General features: G+C 46.5%; 1 protein-coding gene across 1 annotated transcript in view; it reads left to right on the plus strand.

The window, feature by feature from the left end:
• The window catches only part of DPYD (dihydropyrimidine dehydrogenase), a 2,479,659-nt gene that overhangs the window by 1,887,829 nt on the left and 566,954 nt on the right, over positions 1 to 24,876 (plus strand). The gene's annotated exons all lie outside the window — the stretch shown is intronic.

A 24,876-nucleotide genomic window follows, 5' to 3' on the forward strand; every position in this document is an offset into this window, starting at 1 on the left:
CATAAATTAGGTAAGTTAAAGAGTTTCTTACAAGTAGTGTTGAGCCACCCCCGTAGTGTTCGAGTTCGGTTCGGTTCGTCGAACACCCGTGTGTTCGCCGAACTGTTCGTCGAACTGTTCGTCGAACACCTTCGAACACCGTTAAAACCAATGGCAGGCAAACAAAAACACATAGAAACACACAGAAAACACCTTCAAAGGTGTCCAAAAGCTGACAAACTGCTCAGAAGACATAACTAACACATGGAAAAGTGACAAGTACATATAGTCATGCGAAAATAAAAGAGGTGGAGGAGTAAAAGGAGGGGGAGACACAGATATAGGCATGTCATGCCCTTCTAAAATCCAAAATGTGAGAAGCCGACATGGCCAGTCCGCTCCTGCCCGTGCCACCTCCGTGTCGCCGGGTTTGTGCCAGAGCCGCGGTGAACCCTGATGGCCAGCCCCCCTCTCCCAATACTGGTGCCTGTCCGCTGGTGGGTCGAGCGAGCCCCCCTGTGGAGGAGGCAGCTCTATGCTTTTTAATTTAAATTGTCTCTCTAATTTGAATGAATACACTTTAAATCCATTTACAAGGATCTATTGGAGGGCAAGTCTCATGCCAGCAGCCGCGTAATTCCAGCTCCAGTAGCGTCCACTAAAGCTGCTGCAGTTAAAAAGCTTTTATAAGAATCGAGCTCGGCTGTCCACCGCAAGGCATCCTACTGCCAGTCCCAGCCCCTATGCCTTGGGGTGCCTCCTGATGCTCTTCACTGAGTATCCCGTGGTCCCGAAGCATTTCCTTTGAAAAAATGAAGTGTCCAAACTACAGGTGGTGTAGCTTGCTTAACAGCCGGGATAATCCGCTGACTAGCAGACCCTGCTACTAGGCACAAAGTAATTCCTGGGCTAGATGCAGTTAAAAATTTGTAATTAGATACTCTCGTTGGATGCTGAGAAAGCATTCCATAGAGTCTCCTGGCACGCCATATATGATTCTCTTAAAAAGCTTGGGGTAGGGGTCTAGGGGACCCTTTTATAGCCAAAATCACGGCCCTGTATCGCAATACGTCACCTAGGCTGAAGATAAATGGAACTGTAGCACCCTGAGGGCTCGGTTGCTACAGAGGTATTGCACCTCACCCAGAGGTGTGATATCTCACTCTCAGGTAAGGATGTAGTGTGGATCAGGACCCGACACCTGCATGCATTACACCACATTGCCGTGGGGCAGGGCGACCAATATGCCCCTGAGATGGGCACGACAGTCCCTGTCCCTGGCTGGAGTGGGGGGAGGGAACACTGAGGAAGGGGAACCCTGTAGTGCAGGAGCAGGGAGGAAGCAGTTCCTGGGTGCATTGAGAAGGGAGTATAAAAGGTGGGCACCATCTTAGTTCAGTGCAGAGAAGTCTGAGCAGAAGTGGCAGGGAGCAGGGGCTCTGCATGAGCTCTGCTCCGGAGGCGGGCCTAGTAACAGAGGACCAGGCCTGGAAGAGGGAGAAGGAAGGAAGAGGAGCGGAGAAGGCTCCAGGAACGAGGAACGAAGGGATCTCAGGGGTGCGGACGGGCGAGTCGCCACCACACGCCAGAATCCACCTGCGTGGAGGTGTCAGGCCAAAGGGGGAGACCGGTCCCCGAAACTAGTGGAGGCAGGAAAAGACCCTCAGCTAGAAACAGGAGGCTGTGACATTTTATGTGGCGCAGCCCCTCGCTACACCCGCTAGGAAGGCACCACATAGGGTCAGGGAAACTGGCGCCAAGTTTACCAAGAGGAGGCCCGAGGCAGCCGGACAGAAGGGTTGGTAAGAAAGGCCAGACAAAGGACACACAAAGGGGGTCCTGTGAAGCACTCCAAAGTTATCTGGGAGTTGTCTGAGCCCCTCACCTGGTGAGCACAGTACGACGTGGGCAGCCGTTACCTGCAGACGTGGTCTGGATAATAAGAACTGTGAGTAAAGGCCCCGGACTGCATCACTGACTCCGTGTCATTACTGCTGCTGCCCTGCACCATCACCCCCATCCTCCGCATACACTGCCCTGAGGCTATACTCCTCCCGTGGGGAGTTATGCTACGCTCTGCTGCACCCACAACACCAGCCTCAGCGGTCTGCCCTGGAGCGGCGGTTCACTCTGACCGCAATCCACGGGTGGCGTAGTCGGACATTTAAACATCAAAACCACATAAATGGTTCCGCCACTGGTTTGACCGCCCTGAGCCACGGAACCGGGTTGCCGCCACGGAGACTACAACCACCAGCATCCACCAAAAAGAGTCCGGCTCCGGGTGTCCCAAGGCCCAGGGGGCGCGTCAGAACATTTTCATCACCTTTCACAATCACCAATGGGACAAGGCAGGGATGTTCTCTGTCCCCTCTCTTATACATCCTAGTGATGGAGCACCTGCTCTCATCAATTCGCCATAACCCCAATATTAGGTGGATTGAGGTGGGAGGCACCGAGTACAAGTGCTCTCTATTTGCTGATGATGTCCTAGTATATATCACTCAATCACATATATCCATCCATGCTGTTATGGCTGAAATAGATCACTTTGTTACATGGTCAAATTTTAAAATCAATGCAGCGAAGTCTGAGGCTCTCGATGTCTCCCTCCCCAAATCCATATAGGATTCCATCCAGTCCAACTTTCCCTTTGCCTGGCCCTCACAGGGTATCAAATACTTAGGAATTCCTATTCATAGAGACCTCTCCCATCTATGTTATCTTAATTTTGGGCCCTTTATTGAACAACTCCATACAGACCACGGTTGGCAAGTTAGAACTGTAAGATTCACTACGTGAACCACTGGTGTTTTGTGGAAAAGCACATGTACACTGTGTTCCAAATTATTATGCAAAAAGTGTTTAGGAGTGATAAGGGAAGAATTTGTTTGTTTGTCAGTTAAACTCATTGATGGTGATGTGTGTCAGGGCTCTTTATATCACTGTAAGCAATTGCAGACACCAGTGCTAATTAGTTTGGCAGGTGTGTCCAATGAAAGGCAAGACTACTTAAGAAGGCTCTCTCACATTATTCAGCAGCCTACATTTTCTGCCAAAATGGGAAAGAAAAAGGATGTGTCGGCTGCTGAGAAGCAACAAATTGTGGAGTGTTTAGGTCAAGGCATGACTACAATCAACATTGTGCGATGATCAGGATGAAGTGTCTTGGCAATCAAGAAGTATGTAGCTGATTCACAGTACACACGTGTGCGTGCTGATAAGGGCAAATTGAGGACTCTTTCCTACAGGCAATTACGTCAGGTTGAAAGAGCAGCGGCAAAAAAGTCTTGTCATAGCAGCAGACAAGTTTTTGAAGCTGCTTGTGCCTCCAACGTCCCCCGAACAACAAGATGCAGGGTCCTTCAGAGGTTTGCAGCTGTGCATACGCCATCCTGTCGATCTCCTCTATCCACTTCACACAAGCAGAAATGGCTCCAGTGGGCCAAACATTACATGAAGACTGATTTCAAAACTGTTTTGTTCACGGATGAGTGCCGTGCAGCGCTCGATGGTCCAGATGGATGGAGTGGAGGATGGCTGGTTGATGGACACCCCACGCAAACACGGCTACAGCGCCAACAAGGAGGAGGTGGAGTAATGTTTTGGGCTGGAATCATGGGGAGAGAGATTGTCGGCCCCTTTAGGATCCCTGAAGGCGCTAAAGATGAACTCCATAATGTATGTGGATTTTCTCAAACAGCACTTCCTGCCATGGTTCAAGAAGAAGAACCGTGTATTTCACAGCAAGATCATTTTTCTGCATGATAATGCACCATCTCATGCTGCACATAAAACATCTGCATCTCTGGCTGATATGGGCATAAAAGGGGACAAACTTATGGTGTGACCCCCATGCTCCCCTGACCTCTACCCCATTCAGAACCTTTGGAGCATCATTAAAAGGAGTGTCTATGATGGCGGGAGGCAGTTCACATCTAAGCAACAGCTCTGGGAGGGTATTCTGTCCTCATGCAAAACAATTGAAGCAGAAACCATCCAAAACCTGACAAATTCAATGGACGAGAGAGTTCAGAAGCTCCTTTCGAACAAGGGGTCCTATGTGAAAATGTAACATCACCTAGAATAAAGTTTTGAGTTGAAAACTGTTTGATTTCAGTTTCTAACAACCTGCTAATGCTTATAATTTCAAAAATGACCATTTTTTTGGTCTTTATTAAAATGAAAAGGTTGATCGAAAAGTTTGGGGGATCTAAGAATGTGGCAACCCAGTAGTCATGATTACTTCGAATTCTGACAATATGAGGGTCATGCTGCAGGTAGTGCAGCAAGAAGGCACTTATGTGTCTTGCGCATCTCGGAGCCCCAAAATTATTTTCCGGGCTAGATGCAGCTAAAAATTATTTTTAATTTTAAATCTGGTGGAGCTTATTGTAGATGGCCTAATAGGATCAGTGCTGCACACTGCTACAAAGCCCAAATTATTTTCCAGTCAAGATACAGATAAACATGATTAGTAATTTGAAAGCTTAAAACGGTTGGTAGGGTGATTTTAACCAATCATCAAGCTTTTACTCTCCCCAGGATGACACAGGGGTAGAAAAGTAGTTTCGGATCCATGATTTGTTCATCTTTATGAACGTGAGTCTGTCTACATTATCAGTGGAGAGCCGCGTGCGCTTATCTGTCAGCACACCACCAGCAGCGCTGAACACACGTTCAGACAGAACGCTGGCTGCGGGGCATGACAAGATCTCCAAGGCGTAAGTGGCTAGCTCCGGCCATTTATCCAGATTGGAAGCCCAAAAAGAGCAAGGGTCCAGTGACACAGTCGTGGCTTCAATGTTTACTTGGAGATACTCCTGTACCATCGTCTCTAGGCGCTGACTATGTGTCAGACTTCTTGTCTCCTGTGGCCTTGCAAAGGATGGGCTAAAAAAGTGGTGAAATGATTCCGCAAAATTGATGTTACCACCAGATACTGTGGTTCTGTTACGGTTTGAGTGCTGAACACTTGACGGTCCCACGGTTGGCAAGTTGGAACTGTGAGATTCACTACGTGCACCACTGGTATTTTGTGGAAAAGCACATGTAAGATTCTGCAACAGTCTCTGCTGATACTCCTGCATGCGTGCATCCCTTTCTATGGCAGGAATAATTTCTGCAAATTTACTTTTGTACCGGGGATCTAACAGTGTGGCAACCCAGTAGTCAGGATTATTTCTAATTCTCACAATTCGAGGGTCATGTTGCAGGTAGTGCAGCAAGAAGGCACTCATGTGTGTTGCGCATCCAGGAGCACCAAGTCCCTGTTGTGTTGGTGGCGAGGTAACAATCATGCTTCCTTCCTCTGTCCTCTCCCCCCAACCTCGCACAACAGAAATGTGATCAAGGTCTCCCTCATCTGATGAGTCTTCCATCAGTTTGTCCTCCACTTCTTCCTGGGCTCCTGCACCTTCCTCACTAGTTTGGCTGCTACCATGCGCCCTGGTAAAACCATCTCCCCCACCCTCACATGCCTGCCGCCTTGGTGCTGCCGACCGTCTGGACCTTGCAGATGTTAGCCCTTCCGCATACAACTCCTCCTCCTCTACTTCCTCCACCTCCTCTTGTGCCACCACCTGACTCCGAATTCTGTTTAACATGTGCTCCAGCATGTAAATCACCGGAATAGTCATGCTGATAATGGCATCGTCAGCACTAAACATCTTCGTCGCCATTTCAAAACTGTGCAGAAGGGTGCATAGGTCCCTGATCTGAGACCACTCCTCCAGCGTGATTTGCCCCACCTCTGAATCTCGTTGGCCCAGGCTATACGTCAGAACGTATTGCACCAGGGCTTGTCGGTGCTGCCACAGTCGCTGCAACATGTGCAGAGTTGAATTCCACCGGGTAGGCACATCGCATTTTAGCCGGTGAAGTGGCAGGCCCAACGACTTCTGTAGAGATGTAAGTCGCTGAGCTGCGGGATGCGAACGGCGGAAGTGAGCACACAGCGACCGTGCCCTCTGCAGAAGGCCATCTAGTCTGGGATAGTGGGCTAAAAATTGCTGGACAACCAGGTTCAACACGTAAGCCATACAAGGCACGTGTGTGACATTGCCCCGGCGAAGGGCCGCACCCAGGTTTGCAGCATTGTCGCACACGGCCTTCCCTGGTTTCAGGTCCAGTGGAGACAACCATTCATGAAATTGGTTCTCCAGAGCTGACCACAACTCCTCTGCTGTGTGACTCACATTTCCCAGACATTTCAAAGTAAAAACCGCCTGATGACGTTGAGCCCTACTGCCAGCATAGTAAGGAGGTGTGCAGGATCCCTTCTGCGCAGTTAGAAAGCTTGTGGCATGACCAGACAGGCTTTGGGTGCAGGTGGAAGACCGAGAGGAGGTTGAGGAGGCAGAAGCAGTGGAGGAACTTTGACATAAAGAGCATTGACGCACAACTCGTGGGGACGGCAAGACTTGGACAGCAGCCCCTTGTCCTGCTGTCACCATAGTTACCCAGTGCCCAGTCAGCGACATGTAACGCCCCTGTCCATGCCTACTCGTCCAAGTGTCTGTGGTGAAATGCACCCTGTCACACACAGAGTTTCTCAAAGAAGCGGTGATGTTGTGTGCGACATGCTGGTGGAGCGCAGGCACACCTTTCTTTGAGAAGTAGTGCCGACTGGGCATCTGGTACTGGGGCACTGCGACGGACATAAGGTCTCGAAAATCCTCTGTGTCCACCAGGCGGAAAGGCAGCATTTCTGTAGCCAAGAGCTTGCAGATGGTGAAATTCAACCTCTTAGCTTTCTCATGGCTAGGAGGAAATGGTCTTTTACTTGTCCACATCTGAGGGACCGAGGGCTGGCTATTGTGCTTAGACGGGGTTGATAAGGGTGTCCCCGGCAAACTGCCGGTCTGTGTGGAAGATGCAGGCGGACATGTTAGGTTGCCTTGATCCAAAGGTGGTGCTATCGATGTCGGACAGCGCTCAACACCAGCTGCTGTTACCACCTCCAAAGAAAATGATGACCTGCCAATCACGCTGGCTGTTGGGGGTAAAGAGGTGGCAGGTCTGCGCCCCAAAACAGGTGTGACTGCTGTCTCCCCAGTCACAGAGGATGAAGAGGCCGTGGATGCACAAGATATGGCAGACGGTGGTTGGCCCGGCCGGCTAGGCCGCATTGTAGCACACTGAGCTTCCCACTGCAACTTATGCTTCATGTCCATGTGCCGGTTCATGCATGAAGTACTCAAACTATGTATTTTTTGGCCTCTACTTAGCTTTTGCTGACAAATGTTACAGATAACACGAGTTGGGTCATCTTTATCAATCTAAAAAATGCCCAGGCTATGCAAGGCTTAGCACCCATGCGACCTGAAGAGCCACCACGACTTGTGGTGAGAGGCAGAGTTGTGTTTGAGGATGCAGTTGTTGACGTGCTTCCAGTACTACGTCTCTGTCCAGGAAGGCGCAACCTGACCTCGTCGTCACTAGCATCTTCCTCCACCTCCTCTGCTGACCTCATCTCTTGGCTGACTGTGGGTTGACAGTAAGTGGGATCTCCAACCTCATCATCATCACCCTGTGTGTTATCACACCCGTCGTCCTCAGAGCCAACCTGTTCCTGCCCTGACAAAAAACCAAAGTTGTCGCTCCAATCAGGTATTTGAGTCTTATCATCGTCTTCCTCATTGTCTCCACCAACAGGAGTTACAGTTTGGGAATGAGGGTCTACATTATGGTCAGAACCTTCTGCGTCTGGTCCTGGATCCGACTCATAAAGATTCTGGGCATCAGTGCAGATCATTTCCTCATCTGGATTCACAGAAGCGCTGGAGTCGACCTCTGATTCCCAGGCTATAGTATGAGTAAACAGCTCTGCAGACTCAACCATCTGTTCTACCTCATACTCAGACGGGCAGCTGGAGATTTGGGAGCTGTGAGGAAGCAAGTGCGATTTGGGTGACACCTTTGAGGACTGGAGTATTTGTGATGTTGAAGTTGATGTGGAGGAGAGCCCACTTAAAGGAGCACTTGATATCCGTTGAAGCACCTGCTGTTTTTGTGCCTCATCTGGAATTTGTAGCGATTGGCGTGGATGTAAGAAAGGGATCTTATCACATTGTCCGCTAAAAGAAGTAGACATTTTAGTTTGGCTGGAAGATGGTCTTTCTTCTGCAGATGTTACTGTTGCTTTAACACCTACCCCACGGACACAACCTTTTTTCCCCTTCCCAACACGCCTATTCCCCTTTCCACCAGCAGCAGGCCTTTTTCCACTCATTTTGGTGGTTAACTAATTCACAACTCTGGAGTTGTTTGCACAAAAAAACAATGGATGGTAACCGAGCAGAGCTGAGTGGCCAAACTGTGGTATTAGGCCAAAAATATTGGCTGGGTTAGATGCAGAAAAAAATATATTCAGTTTGCAACCTGATGGAGGTCAGTATAGATGGACTAATACAACAAGTCCCACACACAGCTAGAAGCCCAAATATTTTTTCAGAGGTACTGTAGATGCAGATAAAAATTATTTTTAATTTGCAACCTGATGGAGGTCAGTATAGATGGACTAATACAACAAGTCCCACACACAGCTAGAAGCCCAAATATTTTTTCAGAGGTACTGTAGATGCAGATAAAAATTAGTTTTAATTTGCAACCTGATGGAGGTCAGTATAGATGGACTAATAGAGAAAGTCCGACACACTGCTAGAAGGCCAAATATTTTTTCAGAGCTAGATGCAGAAAAAAATTATATTCAGTTTGCAACCTGATGGAGGTCAGTATAGATGGATTAATAGAACAAGACCCACACACAGCTAGAAGCCCAATATTTTTTCAGAGGTAGATGCAGAAAAAAATATATTCAGTTTGCAACCTGATGGAGGTCAGTATAGATGGACTAATACAACAAGTCCCACACACAGCTAGAAGCCCAATATTTTTTCAGAGGTAGATGCAGAAAAAAATATATTCAGTTTGCAACCTGATGGAGGTCAGTATAGATGGACTAATACAACAAGTCCCACACACAGCTAGAAGCCCAAATGTTTTTTCAGAGGTAGATGCAGAAAAAAATATATTCAGTTTGCAACCTGATGGAGGTCAGTATAGATGGTCTAATACAACAAGTCCCACACACAGCTAGAAGCCCAAATATTTTTTCAGAGGTACTGTAGATGCAGATAAAAATTAGTTTAAATTTGCAACCTGATGGAGGTCAGTATAGATGGACTTATACAACAAGTCCCACACACAGCTAGAAGCCCAAATATTTTTTCAGAGGTACTGTAGATGCAGATAAAAATTAGTTTTAATTTGCAACCTGATGGAGGTCAGTATAGATGGACTAATAGAGAAAGTCCGACACACTGCTAGAAGGCCAAATATTTTTTCAGAGCTAGATGCAGAAAAAAATTATATTCAGTTTGCAACCTGATGGAGGTCAGTATAGATGGATTAATAGAACAAGACCCACACACAGCTAGAAGCCCAATATTTTTTCAGAGGTAGATGCAGAAAAAAATATATTCAGTTTGCAACCTGATGGAGGTCAGTATAGATGGACTAATACAACAAGTCCCACACACAGCTAGAAGCCCAATATTTTTTCAGAGGTAGATGCAGAAAAAAATATATTCAGTTTGCAACCTGATGGAGGTCAGTATAGATGGACTAATACAACAAGTCCCACACACAGCTAGAAGCCCAAATATTTTTTCAGAGGTAGATGCAGAAAAAAATATATTCAGTTTGCAACCTGATGGAGGTCAGTATAGATGGACTAATACAACAAGTCCCACACACAGCTAGAAGCCCAAATATTTTTTCAGAGGTACTGTAGATGCAGATAAAAATTATTTTTAATTTGCAACCTGATGGAGGTCAGTATAGATGGACTAATACAACAAGTCCCACACACAGCTAGAAGCCCAAATATTTTTTCAGATATACTGTAGATGCAGATAAAAATTAGTTTTAATTTGCAACCTGATGGAGGTCAGTATAGATGGACTAATAGAATGATGCTATGCCCAAAAGATTTTACTTCACTAGGTGCAGTAAAAAAATTGGTATTCTATACACAGGTGGTATATCTTGCAACACAGATAGGCTACTCCACTGACTAACACACTCTGCAATAGGCCAAAAAGGATTAGCTTTGCTAGATTCAGCCAAATGCTGTGAAAAAAACTTGCACAGCACTGGCACAGACCTGCCTGGCAAAAACGGATAGGAACTGATGTAACCTAGTCCTGAAAAGGACTCCAATTACAATTAGTCTTTACTCCCACAACCAATCTATTTAAGAGCACAGACCTCCCTGATAAAAGTCGTAGGAAATGCTGTAACCTAGTCCTTAAAAGGACTGCAATCACAACTATTCCCTACTCCCAAGCTATCTGTATATTTGTGCGAAAATTGGCTTGAAATTAACAAGGTATAGCGCACACAGCAACAGCGGTGCCGTCTAACACGCAGCTGCAGCAGTGAGAAAATGGTGGCGACGGGGAAAATGGCTTGGTCTTATAGGGCAAGGACATGTGACATACACTGCCAATGACACATGCCCTTGCTTGTGTGAAAAAAAGCACTTCGCTCCGTGTGTGCGCTGCTGATAGGCTGACAGATTGCACCTCCCCACTGCAAATGCGGGAAAGAGAAAAAAAAATGGAGATCTTCATTGTTCCTGCAGAGATCCATCCCCTGCCCCTCCCCCCACCCCGCTGTACACTCAAACTGCGTATTAACATTAGTTTTCATCATTACTGAGAAAAAATCCAGTTATGATTTTGGTGCACGAACAGTTATCGAACATAACCTCGAACAGCCGAATTTTTATCAAATTGTTCGTGTTCGCCGAACGGCTCGAACACCGCCCAAAACAGCTCGAATTTGAGATTGGCGAACAGTTCGAGTAGAACAACGCTCATCTCTAGTTACAAGGTCTTGCAGAGATTAGAAATTTGTTTCATGCCTGCTGTGACTAGCAGATATAACTCTGAGCACAGACCCAGATTTATTGGAGGAGGCAGTTATAAGGCATTGTTATGCATGGAGCATTACACATACTGCACTACAGAGAGCATGTGTGGGCTGGGAATGCAAAAGGAAAGTAGCTGAAATCTTTCAATTATAATAACACAATTAATATCATAGCTCTTTATTTTTTGAGCATGTTCTCATAGTTCTTTTTAAAGAAATTAAGAAACATACAGTTAGGTCAAGTAATATTTGGACAGTTACCGAATCTTCATGATTTCAGCTCTCCAGGCCACTATTTTTTATTTAAATGGAAACAGGTGAGATGCAATTGAAGTGTAGACTTTCAGGATTAATTAAAGGGGTTGAACAAAAATATCCTGTGAAACGTTTAGGAATTGCAATCTTTTTTCTAAAAAGCTTCCTCATTTCAGGGTCTCAAAAGTAATGGAAAAATTAACTTTACAATAAATAAAAAGTTCATATCATGACTCAGTTGTCAGATTACTGGGAGCCAGGGGCTCCTTCACTGTCCCTAATGCTAGGGGCACCCTAGCAATCCCTGCTCCCCAAATTACTTCTGATAGTGAAGTTGCTGGGGCCACATACCTTGCTGAACTCCTGAATCCGCCCTATATCTGTCCCCCTCCAGTACCCAGGGAAGTGGAGATGAAAAGTGTATGTATATTCACAAACCAGACTAACAAGGAAGGATGTATATAGGGATAAATGAAAATATCAATCATACAAATATGCACTCACAGACAACAGAGCAGAAACACCAAGGAGTAAAGGAAGGGAAACTAAGTACTAGAGGATGAGGAATCACACACAGCCAAAACACCTAGCAAAAGTCAAAGATAGACACTCAAAACACCTCTACAAACAACTGACTCCTCCAGTCCTCACCAGGCAATACAAGACTTAACACTGGCAATCCAGATTGCCAGGGGCGAGTATATACATATATATATATATATATATATATATATATATATATATATATATATATATATATATTATAGCTAATATTGAACAGTTGAGATCATCCAAGCTGGGAAGCTTCAGAGACTCCAAGCTGGACAGATTAACCCCTGCACTGCTAACAGAAACCTGCACCATTTAATATGAAGGAGAAGAGAAGCAGTGCAGGAGTATGTGAAATAAGACACTGCCGTCTTCTGACCCCTCTCTGTCATGTTAAAACCCATGACAGTTCATTTTTGATACTTTGTAGAGAATCCTTTGCAGGCAATGACTGCCTTAAGTCTGGAAGCCATGGATGTCACCAAATGCTGGGTTTCCTTCCTCCTTTGTGCTGCTTGCCAGGCCTTTTCTGCAGCTGACTTCATTTGTTACTTGTTTGTGGGTCTTTCTTCCTTAAGTTTTGTCTTAAGCATGTGAAATGGTGCTCAATGGGGTTGAGATCTGGTGATTGACTCTGCCATTGCAGAATATTCCAATTCTTTCCCTTAAACTCCTAGGTTGCTTTCACAGTGTGTTTTAGGTCATTGGGCCATTGTACTGTGAAGCGCCATCCAATCAACCTTGCTTTATTTGTTTTATCCCATTAGGATGTAAATACCCCCCGGATTATATAACTGTATTTTGAATGTGTTTTGGTAGACAGCTAAAATGCCAAAATTGAGTCACAGTCCAAATATTTCTGGACCTAACTGTAAGACCCAGCCGCTTAAGAATTTTTTATATTTCACATTAGGAATTGTTGTCCAACCATGTTCTGATACATTTCAATATTGGGCTACTTACTGCTACTGATGCAAGTCAGTGTCAGTCTATCTACTGCTACTGATGCATATCAGTGTTGGTCTATGTACTGCTACTGATACATGTCAGTGTCCGGCTACTTACTGCTACTGATATATGTCAGTGTCCGGCTACTTACTATTACTGATACATGTCAGTGTCCGGCTACTTACACCTATTGATACATGTCAGTGTCAGGTTAATTTCTGCTACCAATAAATGTTAATTTCATGTTAATTTCTGCTACTGCTACATCTTAGTGTTGAGCTACTTACTGCTACTGATACAAGTCAGGGCTGGGCTACTTAATCCTACTGCTACATGTTAGTGTTGGGCTATTTATTGCTACCAACATTGTGACTCCCTTAAAAAGTGAAATGATGCAACTGTAAATCATTATGCTATCAACTTAAAAGTATTCTAAGCTTTGCACATGCTCAGCTGTTGAAGCAACTCCTTTTTCATTGAGTGGATGCTTGGTCTCCCCTCCATACACATACCCTACCACAAATATTATGATAGACAGGAACAGAGGATTGCCCCCCCCCCCCCATTAGAGGAAATAGTGAAAATCGAAGTTTTAGAACCTACAAAAATATAGCATTTATTAACAATGTTTTGAAAGATGAAAAATGTTAATGACTGGATTACCCTTTAAACTTGGCAGTTTTAAATCTTATGCTTTGATATATGTTTTTACCATCAACATAATAGACTGGAATTGATTCCTTATACTTCAAAAAGACACGGGCCCCAACAAAGGAGACAATTATGTTGAAGGATAGACTAAATAGTAGAACTGATGTGCATGGATTCACCAGAACTGGTCCATTGGCCATGTCAGTAATCTGTGGCCGCTAGACTGAAGCCCTCAGAAATGCCTCTTACCTGCGGACAGCCATGGCTCTTCTTTTGATTAGCAGGCCTGGCAAGATGTTATCGTTGCAGCAAGATGCACATGTGACATTGCGCCATGCTGGTTAATCAAAAGTAGAGCTGTGAGTGCAAATGCTTATGCAGCTTATGTAATACCTATCTAGAAGTGTTGGTGCGAATTTATTAAAAATTATCAGTCTATCAGTCACATCAGTAATCTGTGACTGCTGATTGAAACACTGAAAACCACTTTTATCTGACAATATCCACATCTTCTTTTGATTTGCCGGCCTGGTGCAATGTCACATGTGCTTCACACCATACCGATGACATTGCAGATGACGTTGCACCAGCTAAGCTAATCGAAGGAAGAGGTGGTTTTCAGGACTCCCGTCCAGTGGCAAAAAAATTGCTGATGTGGCCGATTGACTGGGTAATATGAATGATAAGGTATTGCATAAGTTGCATAAGCAATTATAAAGAATATACTGAGAAATACATAGCAGAGAATTTTATTTTCTTATTACCTCTCCTTTTAAATCTACAGCACTTTATTGTATGGCTGAAGTGTCCAGGCATCAGAATAACCAAAAGAAGCAGCTAGTATATACATAAGAGTCTAAGGAGAAATTGTATAGACATTTATAGAATTTATCTAGCTAATTTCTAAAAAAATATTGATTCAGAAATAGGTCACAAAAATGCCCTAAAAATTCTCAACAAGTGTGTGCACATGGATGATGTGAATAGAAGTCCTTGGACTATATCACTAAAGATAATTTCTATAATTTCTTTTCATTTACCACATGCCATCACATTGACAGAGGGAGGAAGATGGTCAATAAATTCATTGTGCATAAAAAATGCAATAACACAACCATGAGATTTGTACTTGTGAACATCATTTCAAGTTGTTTTTTTATTTTTTTCATAGTAATAATTGTTGAAATTCCTGAAATAAGCATTTAAAGAAAGCCCATGCAAATCAACTAAAAAAACACAGTGCGTAAAAGAAGTATCCCACTCCAGTATTAGTCTTTACACAACATTTCGCTACCATATTTTTGAAATTAATTAACAAAAATTAAAACAATTAAATTGGTATATTAAAAGTAAGTATTAAAAGAGATGTGTGAGGGCGGCGCTTGCGCAAAATTTAAAAAGGAGGCTCACACCAATGAGGAGGGATAACGGCAGAAATTAAGCCCTTTTCCACAGTCCCACCCCAATGCACGAAGAGACTATTGAACCAAAACTTCTAAGATAAATTAAACAAGAACAAAGCTATGGATTTTTTCACTACAGGTATCCATTAAATCAGTGTAACAGGGCTATTATGGCAATACCTTTACTTTAACAGGTTAAATCGTGATGACAGACAGATTCTCTTTAAGGGGAAAAGGGTATTTGTATATTTATTGTGCCATATACTGGCCTAGAAGGCATGCTTGGCTATTGAAGAGAACTAGAGATGAGCGAATATATTTGAGTGGAATTAAACTCTGCTCAAATTTTACAAAAATCCACATTCGCCAAAATGCGGATTTTCTATAAGAAGCTTCAGCACAATCTCAGCAAAATGGCAGCTGCTATCCACCATTTTTCTGAACCATAAAAGGCCATCAAAATGTTAAAAAATAAAAGTAATCTTTATACTCACCCTACCGCTCACCTCTCTGCCCCCCGCTCCTGACTAACACCCGTCCGGTTCTTGTTGCATCTTCTGATCCTCCCACATATGCTGACATCCTGATCCTTTCACACTGATTCAGGACTTCCTTCTCTGATGATACTCTGGATGAATCTGTGCATGGTTGGGCAAGTTCACGGCATGTGCTGTGACATCATGACATGGTGACCTTTTGCGAGCTACTGCAAAACTCAGCTGAGTCTCACCAGAGCTGACAGTCAAGCCCGGTTTCAGAGGCTCGGGGAATTCAGCGCTCGATGCAAGGGTCAGAAGATGTGCAGAAGACTAGACGGTTGATGCTTAAGAGTGGAGGTGGAGATGTGAGCAGTTAGATGAGTATAAGAATTTTTATAATGAGGAATATTAAATTCATGGAAAATAAGTTCTCTGTGAATCGAAATTCCCAGGGAAATCCACACAAGCAGGCAAATTCAAATTTTGCCTAATCCGCTCATCTTTAAAGGGAATGATTAGAACATTTTCTGTATGTAAATTGCCATTACCACTTCATACTAGAGGTGGTGGTGCAACTTTCTGGAGGAGTCAAGTTGGCCAGTCTCCAAACACACCCTTCCTTGGTTGATTAACATTCCTCTGTCCAGAAAGCATCAAGTCCAAGCTAGGTAGGATAGCATCTGGCACATGTGCAGTGTGCAGTAAAATCAAGGCAAGTACACCTTGAATCTTTGCACAAGCAACAAATGCTGCCAGAGCTGGATACTGTTGACGGTTTTAGCCCTCAGTTAAAGCTACATAAATGCTGACACAAGTCAATTATTAGGTATTATAACTAGTGTTGAGCGAGCACTAAAATGCTCGGGTGCTCGAAGCTCGGGCCAAGCTCGCCGTGATACTTGGGTGCTCGACCCGAGCAACGAGTCCAATGTTAGTCTATGGGAGACTCGAGCATTTTTGCGGTGGCACCCCCGGCAGTCTTTTAAAAGCCTAACAAGTGCCCAAAACGATAGTGACAGTGCTCAAATGACATGGGGACAGCATGGGGATCGCCCCAGGAAGCATTTCTGACCCCCAGGTCACTGCTGTCAACAACGTGGTCAGAGGTATTAAGCCACTTTTACAGGCTCACAATAAAACGTTCAAAAACGAAAGTGAAACTTTTTTCCTGTGAAATATGTTAAGGAACATCCTTTCCAGGGTAAAGACTTGTGTATAAGTTAAAATAAATGACCAAAAACAAAAATACTCCTCCACACCTTCGGCTATGTTCACAAGGAGCATTTTTTATGTGTTTTTGCACTTTTGTATTGCTTTCAACTATGACAAATGCATTCACCGTGAAATGTCATTTTAACATTTTACAACCTTATCTGGCCATGTGCTGTGTGACACATGCATAAAGTGCTGAAAAGACAAGGGAACAGCATGTGGAAGACCCCTGGAAGCATCTCTGACTCCCAGGTCACTGTCTAAAAGTGTGCCCATCATAAGTGATCCTTACCGCATCAGAAGATGCAGACTTGCAACTATCCCCATGCAAGTTCTAGTCCCAGGGCAGTGTTCAATTGTACCTCCCCTATTCCTTGCAATACAAGCTCAAGTATGCAGCCTGCCACCCACCCACCCCCAGGCTGCAATACCATACTGCTTACTTGCTTGAACTTGAAATTGGGCCTTTTAGGCATGTGGAGGCGGAATCTGGCCACCACGTCATGGCTGTGTTGGCAGCCAGGAATCCATACTCAGTCCCCAGCCGCCCAGCGGCCAGGTGTCCATACTCGGTCCCCAGCCGCCCCATGGCCATGTGTCCACACACGGTCCCCAGCCGCCTGGGGGCAGCCGGGTGTCCATAAACGGTCCCCAGCCGCCCCTATTTCTCCTTGGAACATCCCCCCACACACTTTTCTTAGCCCGGCCTGCTTTAGGCAGCATTGGACGAGCCCACCAGAAAACCAGACTCCTCCGGTGGGCCCTGACTTCTCCATCGGTGGAGTTGAGAGTGCCAAGGTAAGGAGCATGATGATGATGACAGAAGTTAGCATCTGCTATGTTTTCTTTTAATGCAAGTGTAAGTGTGCACCCTGACACCCACCCACCCCCAGACTGCAATTCTATACTGCTAGCTTGCACTTGAAATGAGGCCTTTTAGTTTGGAGGAGGCCGAAGCTGGCCACTACCTCATGGCTGCTTCGGCAGCGAGGTATCCATACTCAGTCCCCAGCCGCCCATATTTGTCCTGGTGTGCCTTATACATAATATTAAGCGCGTATACCAAAACATAACCTGTGCCCTCCCCAGTGCATTTAGTGGGAAGGAGAACCTATTCCGCTGTAGTGTGTGCATGCCAAACCCCTGTTCATGGTACATGGAAAGATGCCTCCCACCTTGCACCTGTCGTTGCAGACTTGCAACTATCCCCATTCAAGTCCTTGTCCCAGGGCAGTGTTCAATTGTACCTCTCCCTTTCCTTGCAATGCAAGCGCAAGTATGCAGCCTGCCACCCACCCAGCCCCAGGCTGCAATACCATACTGCTTGCTTGCTTGCACTTTAAATTGGGCCTTTTAGGCATGTGAAGGTGGAGTCTGGCCACCACGCCATGGCTGTGTCGGCGGCCTGGTATCCATACTCAGTCCCCAGCCGCCTGGTGGCCGGGTGTCACCACTTGCTCCCCAGCCTCCAGGGGGTGGCCGGGTGTCCATACTCGGTCCCCAGCCACCCCTATTTGTCCCGGTAATCTTTCCCACACTTTTCTTAGCCTGGCCTGCTTTAGGGCAGCATTGGCCGAGACCACCGGACTATCAGACTCCTCCGGAGGGCCCTGGCTTCTCCATCAGGGGAGTTGAGAGTGCCAAGGTGAGGAGCATGATGAGGATGATAGAAGTTAGCATCTGCTTTGTTTTGTTGTAATGCAAGTACATGTATGTAGTAGCGGCTAGGCCTGAGGTAGTCAGCATTTTGGCGCATATCCTACCTCCTCCGAGGATCGCTGGATGTTTTCCTGCTACTATCCAAGTTCTATGACTCCCGTTAAAACAAAGCTTCAGGTGATAAATGATGGATGAGGTAGTGGCAAAGGAGAAAGAGCAGGAGGAACAGGGACCATTCACATCAATATCAGGCCAGTCAACCAGATATGTCTTGTAGGATATGTTTCTGGAACAAAAGGAGCGGTTCGGCTACACAGTTATAGGGCATACAGTGAGTGCAATGCCTACCAAAAATTTTGAGCCACTCCAATGCCCCTTGGAAATGACATGGAGGTCAGTGTGCGTTAACTAAACCTTTTTTTCCATTTATAGCAACTGGGTCTCCCGTGCACTGTTGGCCTAAGCAGTGAATGGAAGGCTTTCCAAAAATTATGAGGAACTGCAATGCCCCTTACAAGAACCATGTGTGGCACCCCAGGGGTCTTGTCACCACAGTAATAGAGATATTACGTTGGAGAGCCAGTGGGAGGATTCCTGGTCAGGATCCCTTAAACATGCAACATCCTCCTGCCCCAATCCTGGGAGGGGAGAATTCTGCCCTTATAAACTGGATCTGGGGCGGGGTTGAGTGAGTCAGAGAACAGTCAGAGTCAGAGTGAGAGCAAGGGAAAGAAACAGCAAGGAGCTCTGTAGGAGCTAGGAGCTAAAGACCAGGGGCTGGAAGCTGAGCAGAGCTCGCCCTGGCAGAAGACAATAGGAACCGGACACGGGAGTCCGAAGCTGTGAGGACTTATATATCCAGTAGCAGAAACCAGCCGGCAGGGGATTTCAGGTCCTCTGGCCATAGAAGCCCGGAGGCTCAGTCACAAGCAAGGGACCAGCACCGCCGTCGTGGAGCGGAGGCTAACAGAAGGCCCCAAGTCACCAGCCATACGGGTGAGCACTACACGGTATACTCAGGGACGTGGGCTACTTCTACCCGCTTACAGCAAGGTAGCCACGAAGAGTGCAGACAGACGGGGAGGCCTACAACTCCACCTGGCCAGGGGAACTCCTGCTTGCTCATAGACTGACCAGGCCTCTTATGCTAGCCAGTACTCCGGGGAGGGTCTACCTTATAATCATCAGTAAAGACCCTGAACTGCACTGCAAAGACTCTGAGTCAGTCCTGCTGCGCTCGTGCACCATCACCCACATCATCCACACTCACTGCCCTGAGGCTATACTCCTCCCGAGGGGAGTTATCCCATTCTATGCTGCGCACACAACACCAGCCTCAGCGGTCTGCCTCGCAGCGGTGGTACTCCCTGACCGCAATCCACGGGTGGCGCAGTCGGACAATTAACCTCAAAACCTAAGAAAGACTGCCACTGGTTTGACCAGCCTGAGCCACGGGACCGGGTCACCGCCACGGAGACTACAGACCCCAGAGACCCGGCACCGGGTATCCCACACACGTGTAAACACGGCCCAGGGGGCGCGTCACATGCAGTACAGCATATTACAAACATAGGTCCCATTATTGGGGAGTGGGTGTCCCATAGTATTTGCTTATGCCTTGCAAGCAAAAGCTGCCAAAAATAAGGACGGAGGAACTTGCAATACTGGCACCCTGGTGGTATAGTGGTGGTGGAGGCTGAAGATAAGGAGAAGAAGATTAAACAGCCGAAACGAGGAAGCGTATACCCATGTGTGGGTGTGAAGCGGTGCATGTGAATACACCTCCCGAAATAACACAGTGGATTTGACTTTATGTTACTCTGCTGTCATTTGGTGGTGATGAGAAGTCTGGCCCAATCCAGCCCTTGTTCATTTTGATAAGGGTCAGCTTGTCTGCATTGTCAGTTGACAGACGAGTGCACTTATCAGTTATAATTCCCCCAGCGGCACTAAAAACACGCTCCGATAACACGCTAGCGGCAGGGCAGGCCAGGACCTCCAAGGCGTACAGAGCGAGTTCATTCCAAGTGTCCAGCTTGGATACCCAATAATTAAAAGGCACAGAGGAATCATGGAGGACGCTGGTACGATCGGCAAGGTACTCCCTCACCATCTTTTGAAACTTTCCACTCCTTGTGAGAGTACTGCACGCCTCAGGACCTGTAAGCTGGGCGGGTGTCAGAAAACTGTCCCAGAACGTTGACAGTGTTCCCCTGCCTCTGCTGGATTGGAGTTGCATCTCTCTCGCCTGTACGCCTTGGTTGGGCAATGAACTGTGACCTCTGCCGCTAGCGTGTTCAGATGGGAATTTTTTTAAGAGTTCTGCAGCAAGGGCCTTCTGGTATTGCCCCATTTTTGTAGACCTCTCCACCTCAGGAATAAGAGAGTGAAAGTTCTCCTTGTAGCGGGGGTCTACAAGTTTCACCAACCAGTAATGACTGTCACGCAACATTTTGACAACGCGAGGGTCACGGTTAAGGCAGCGTAACATAAAGTCAGCCATGCGTGCCAGACTGGTAACGGGCAAGATTTCCGTGTCCTCACCAAGATGACGACTGACCATGCTCTCCTCCTCCTCCTCCTTTTCCTCCTCCCCCTGTCCTCAGGCCACCCACGCTGAACCGACGGTATGACACTTGTACAGGTACTACCGTCTACAACGCATGATAGCAGCTCCTGTTCTTCCTCCTCCTCCTCCTCTCCCTCATTGTCCCCCAATGCACGTTGGGATGAGATGAGGCTGGGCTGTGTGTAATCGCCCGCTACGGCTTCTTGATCCCTCTCATCATACTCTGGCTGCGATGCCTCCTCTTTAATTCTCTACAGAGAGTGTTGCAAAAGACAGACAAGTGGGATGCTGACACTAATGATGGCATCATCGCCACTCAACATCTTGGTGGCCTCCTCAAAGTTTGTCAGGATGGTACATATGTCAGACATCCAGGTCCACTCCTGAGGTCTTATGTGTGGAGTCTGACCTGAATATCGATGGCCTTGTTGCAGCTGGTACTCCACAACTGCTCTCTTCTGCTCACAAATCCTTTGCAACATGTGGAGGGTAGAGTTCCAACGTGTGGGGACATCACACACCAGTCGGTGTGCCGGAAGCTGCAAACGCTGCTGCAACACAGCAAGGGCGGCGGAAGCTGTAGCCGACTTGCGAAAATGAGCTGACAGGCGGCGTACTTTCACGAGCAGATCTGGTAACTCGGGGTATGATTTAAGAAACCGCTGAACCACGAGGTTAAGCACATTAGCCAGGCATGGTACGTGTGTGATCTCACCTCGCCTCAGAGCCGCCACCAGGTTACGGCCATTGTCACACACGACCATGCCGGGATGTAGGTTCAGCGGTCTCAGCCACAGATCTGCCTGCTCTTTCACAGCTGTCCACAACTCACAAGCAGTGTGAGGTTTATCACCTAAGCTTATGAGTTTCAGCACAGCCTGTTGCCGCTTGGCGGAGGCAGTACTGCAATGCTTCCAGCTTGTAACTGATGTGGTGATATCTGAGAAGGTGGCTGAACATGAGGAGGAGGAGGAGGAGGATGCGAAGGAGCTGTATACTGTGGGGGCCACTCTGACTGACATAGGGCCTGCAATCCTCGGTGTGGGGAGGATGTGTTCCGTCCCAAGGTCCGACTGGGTCCCGGCTTCCACTATGTTTACTCAGTGTGCCGTCAGAGAGATGTACCGTCCCTGGCCCCAAGCACTTGTCCACGTGTCCGTTGTCAGGTGGACTCTCCCAGTAACTGCGTTGTTGAGGGCACGGCAGATGCTTTGGGACACGAGCTTGTGTAGTGCGGGGATGTCACACCGGGCAAAATAGTGTCGGCTGGAGACCGAGTACCGAGTGCCGGCCACCGCCATAAGATTGGGGAAGGATTCCGTCTCCACCAGCCTAAAAGGCAGCATTTCCAATGCAAGCAGTCGTGAAATGTGCGAAATTAGGACTGTGGACTGTGGGGCGTTAGCTGCGAATTTCCGCTTTCGTTCAAAGGTCTGGGATATGGACAATTGAACGCTGCGGTGGGATGTGGACGTTGATGCTGTTTCTTGAGAAACTGCCATAACAAGTGAAGACTGAGAGGAGGGGGCATCTTTACATGCAGTATGGACAGGGGATTGCCTTGCACACACAACAGGGGGTTCTATTGCACGCACAACAGTGGAAGAAGCAGTGGTGACACTGGTCGTGGACCCTGGGTTTCGCCCCACAAAGTCGAGTGCTTTGCTGCCATGTGCCTGATCATGCTGGTGGTGGTCAGGCTGGTAGTTTTGTCACCCCTGCTGATGCTGGCATGGCAGGTGGAACATATGGCCTTTTTGGGGTTATCAGCAGAGTCTTAAAAAAAATTCCAGACTCTGGAAGACCTACCGCTTGTACTGGCAACGTCCCTAGTGTTGGTGTTACGGGGAACGGTTGCCTGCCTTCTGTGTGCGGCCACCACACTGCTTCTTCCTGCCTGTTGGGGTACTCTGCCTCCCTCCCCCTGTGTGCTGCTGGCCTCACTCTGCATGTCCTCCTTCCACGTTGGGTCAGTTACTAGATTATCCACCACCTCCTCCTCTTCCACTTGCGCACTACGATCCTCCTCCTCACTTCCTGGCAATTGTGTCTCGTCATCGTCCACCTCTTGTGACAGATTGCCAGCGTCGACTTCCTGTGGCCGTGGCTGTTCAAATATTTGGGCATCGCAACATGGAATCTCCTCTTCCACTACTTCAAGCGTATCAGGCGAGGGGCCTAAATATGGAAATGGACCAGTGAACAGCTCTTCAGAGTGTCCAAGTGTGGGATCATTTGCTGTCTGACGACACTCGGCATGGTGGGAGGAAGGAGCATCAGGGTGAGGAGGAGTATGCGGTCGAGACTCATGGCTACTAAGAGTTTACCGTGTGGAAGACAGACCAGAGGTGGTGGTGCCCAGGTAACTGGAAGTATTATCTGCTATCCAATTAATAACCTGTTCACACTGATCAGTTCTCAATACTGGTGTTGTTCTGTGCTTCACTAGTAATTCGGTCAAGAAGTGGGAGCGAGAAGATGTGGCTGTTGGTTGTCGAACATTTTCACCTTGGCCAGGGCCCCGTCCTCTGCACGAACCATCACCAGAACATCCACTTCCACGTCCCTTGCCACGCGCCTTGCCCATTGTAAATGAAGTAAAATAGCTTACACTTGCACTATCAATGGAAAAAGGGTAACAAAGAGTAGATTAGAACCGTGGAAGAGGAAAACCACAGTTATTGTTTACTGGGGTATACCACACTTTTTTAAATAGAGATATTTGCGACTGAACAGTGAGCGACACACTCAAACTGCTTTTTTTTTTAGATACCAAAGGCCCAAAACTGGATAGTACAGCGATTTGACCCGTGGAACTGCGAAACCACACTGGGATGTCAGGCCTACACAAGACTATTTTCAACAGATATATTTTTGTGTCACAACAGTCAGGAGACACTACTGTTTTTCTTTACAGAAAAAACTACCAAAACCTGAATAATAGAGATTTTTTACCGTGTTCTAGCAAAACCACAGTTATTGTTTACTGGGGTATACCACACTTTTTTAAATAGAGATATTTGCGGCTGAACAGTGAGCGACACACTCAAACTGCTTTTTTTTTAGATACAAATGGCCCAAAATGGATAATACAGAGGTTTGAACCGTGGAAGTGCAAAACAACACTTCTGTTTCTCTAGCCTACACCAGACTATTTTCAACAGTTATATTTGTGTCTGAAAAATCAGAGACACGCTTTTTTTTTTGGGGGGGGGGGGGGGGGGGACACACTAAAAGGTTAATAAGACGTGTATTTGTACAGTGTGAAGGAGGAAAAAAAAAAGGAGGATTTAGATGAAAAAAAAAGGATTTTTCCTGGCCCCCGACACCTGGTGCTAAGTCCAGCAATTTCAGCAACAGGAGCACACAGGACTGTAATGCTGCGTTTGCTGGTATAACCACTGTGTCTCCTATACAGCCTGCCTGCCTGGTATCTGGGATGGATATTAGTCCTGAAAAGGACTGTTTGTTTGTTCTGGCAGCCTTTACAGACCCTACACTAACTATTTCGCAGTTTATATCTCTCCCTAAATCAGCAGCGCTGTCCCTACACTGTGTAATCCGGAGCGACTGTGTCCAAGATGGCGGCGCCCCTTTTAAATACTCGAGGTGACGCTGTGCGGCCAGCCAATCACTGTAATGCCCACAACCAACATGGCTGCAGCATTACAGTGACTGGCTGGCAATCCCTGCATGTTCATTGGCTCTGCAAAGAGCGCCAAACATGCAGGGCGGAGACCCGAGCTCCCGCCCGAGTAACCCGGAAATGCTCGGTGCCCGCCGAACATCCCGAGTAGCGTGATGCTTGGGCGAGTACCGAGCAGTGTCGAGCATGTTCGCTCAACACTAATCATAACCTCACAAGGACAATAAAATACTCCAAGCAACTCAATGCCAAAATATTGAAAGTACTAGTCATTGAAAGTATACAATAAAATTCCTGAGTCACTTATTATCCCTTAGGCTTCATTGTGCACAGTAAGAAAAAGGCAAATAAAGTCTCTACAGCTCCTTAATACTGTACAACTCTGTAATGCAGCAGAAAAAATCATGTAAAATGTTAAAATATTAATAAAAGGTATTCCGCATATATATATATGTATACATATATATATATACAGTTGTGCTCAAAAAGTTTGCATACCCAAACAGAGTTTTTCCTTTCTTGGCTTTTTTTTAGAGAATATGAATGATAACAAAAAAAACTTTTCTCCACTCATGGTTATTGGCTGGG

The sequence above is a fragment of the Phyllobates terribilis genome, unplaced genomic scaffold (assembly GCF_046119375.1).
Source record: "Phyllobates terribilis strain yellow unplaced genomic scaffold, ASM4611937v1 Scaffold_8__6_contigs__length_399053987, whole genome shotgun sequence".
Taxonomy (NCBI): domain Eukaryota; kingdom Metazoa; phylum Chordata; class Amphibia; order Anura; family Dendrobatidae; genus Phyllobates; species Phyllobates terribilis.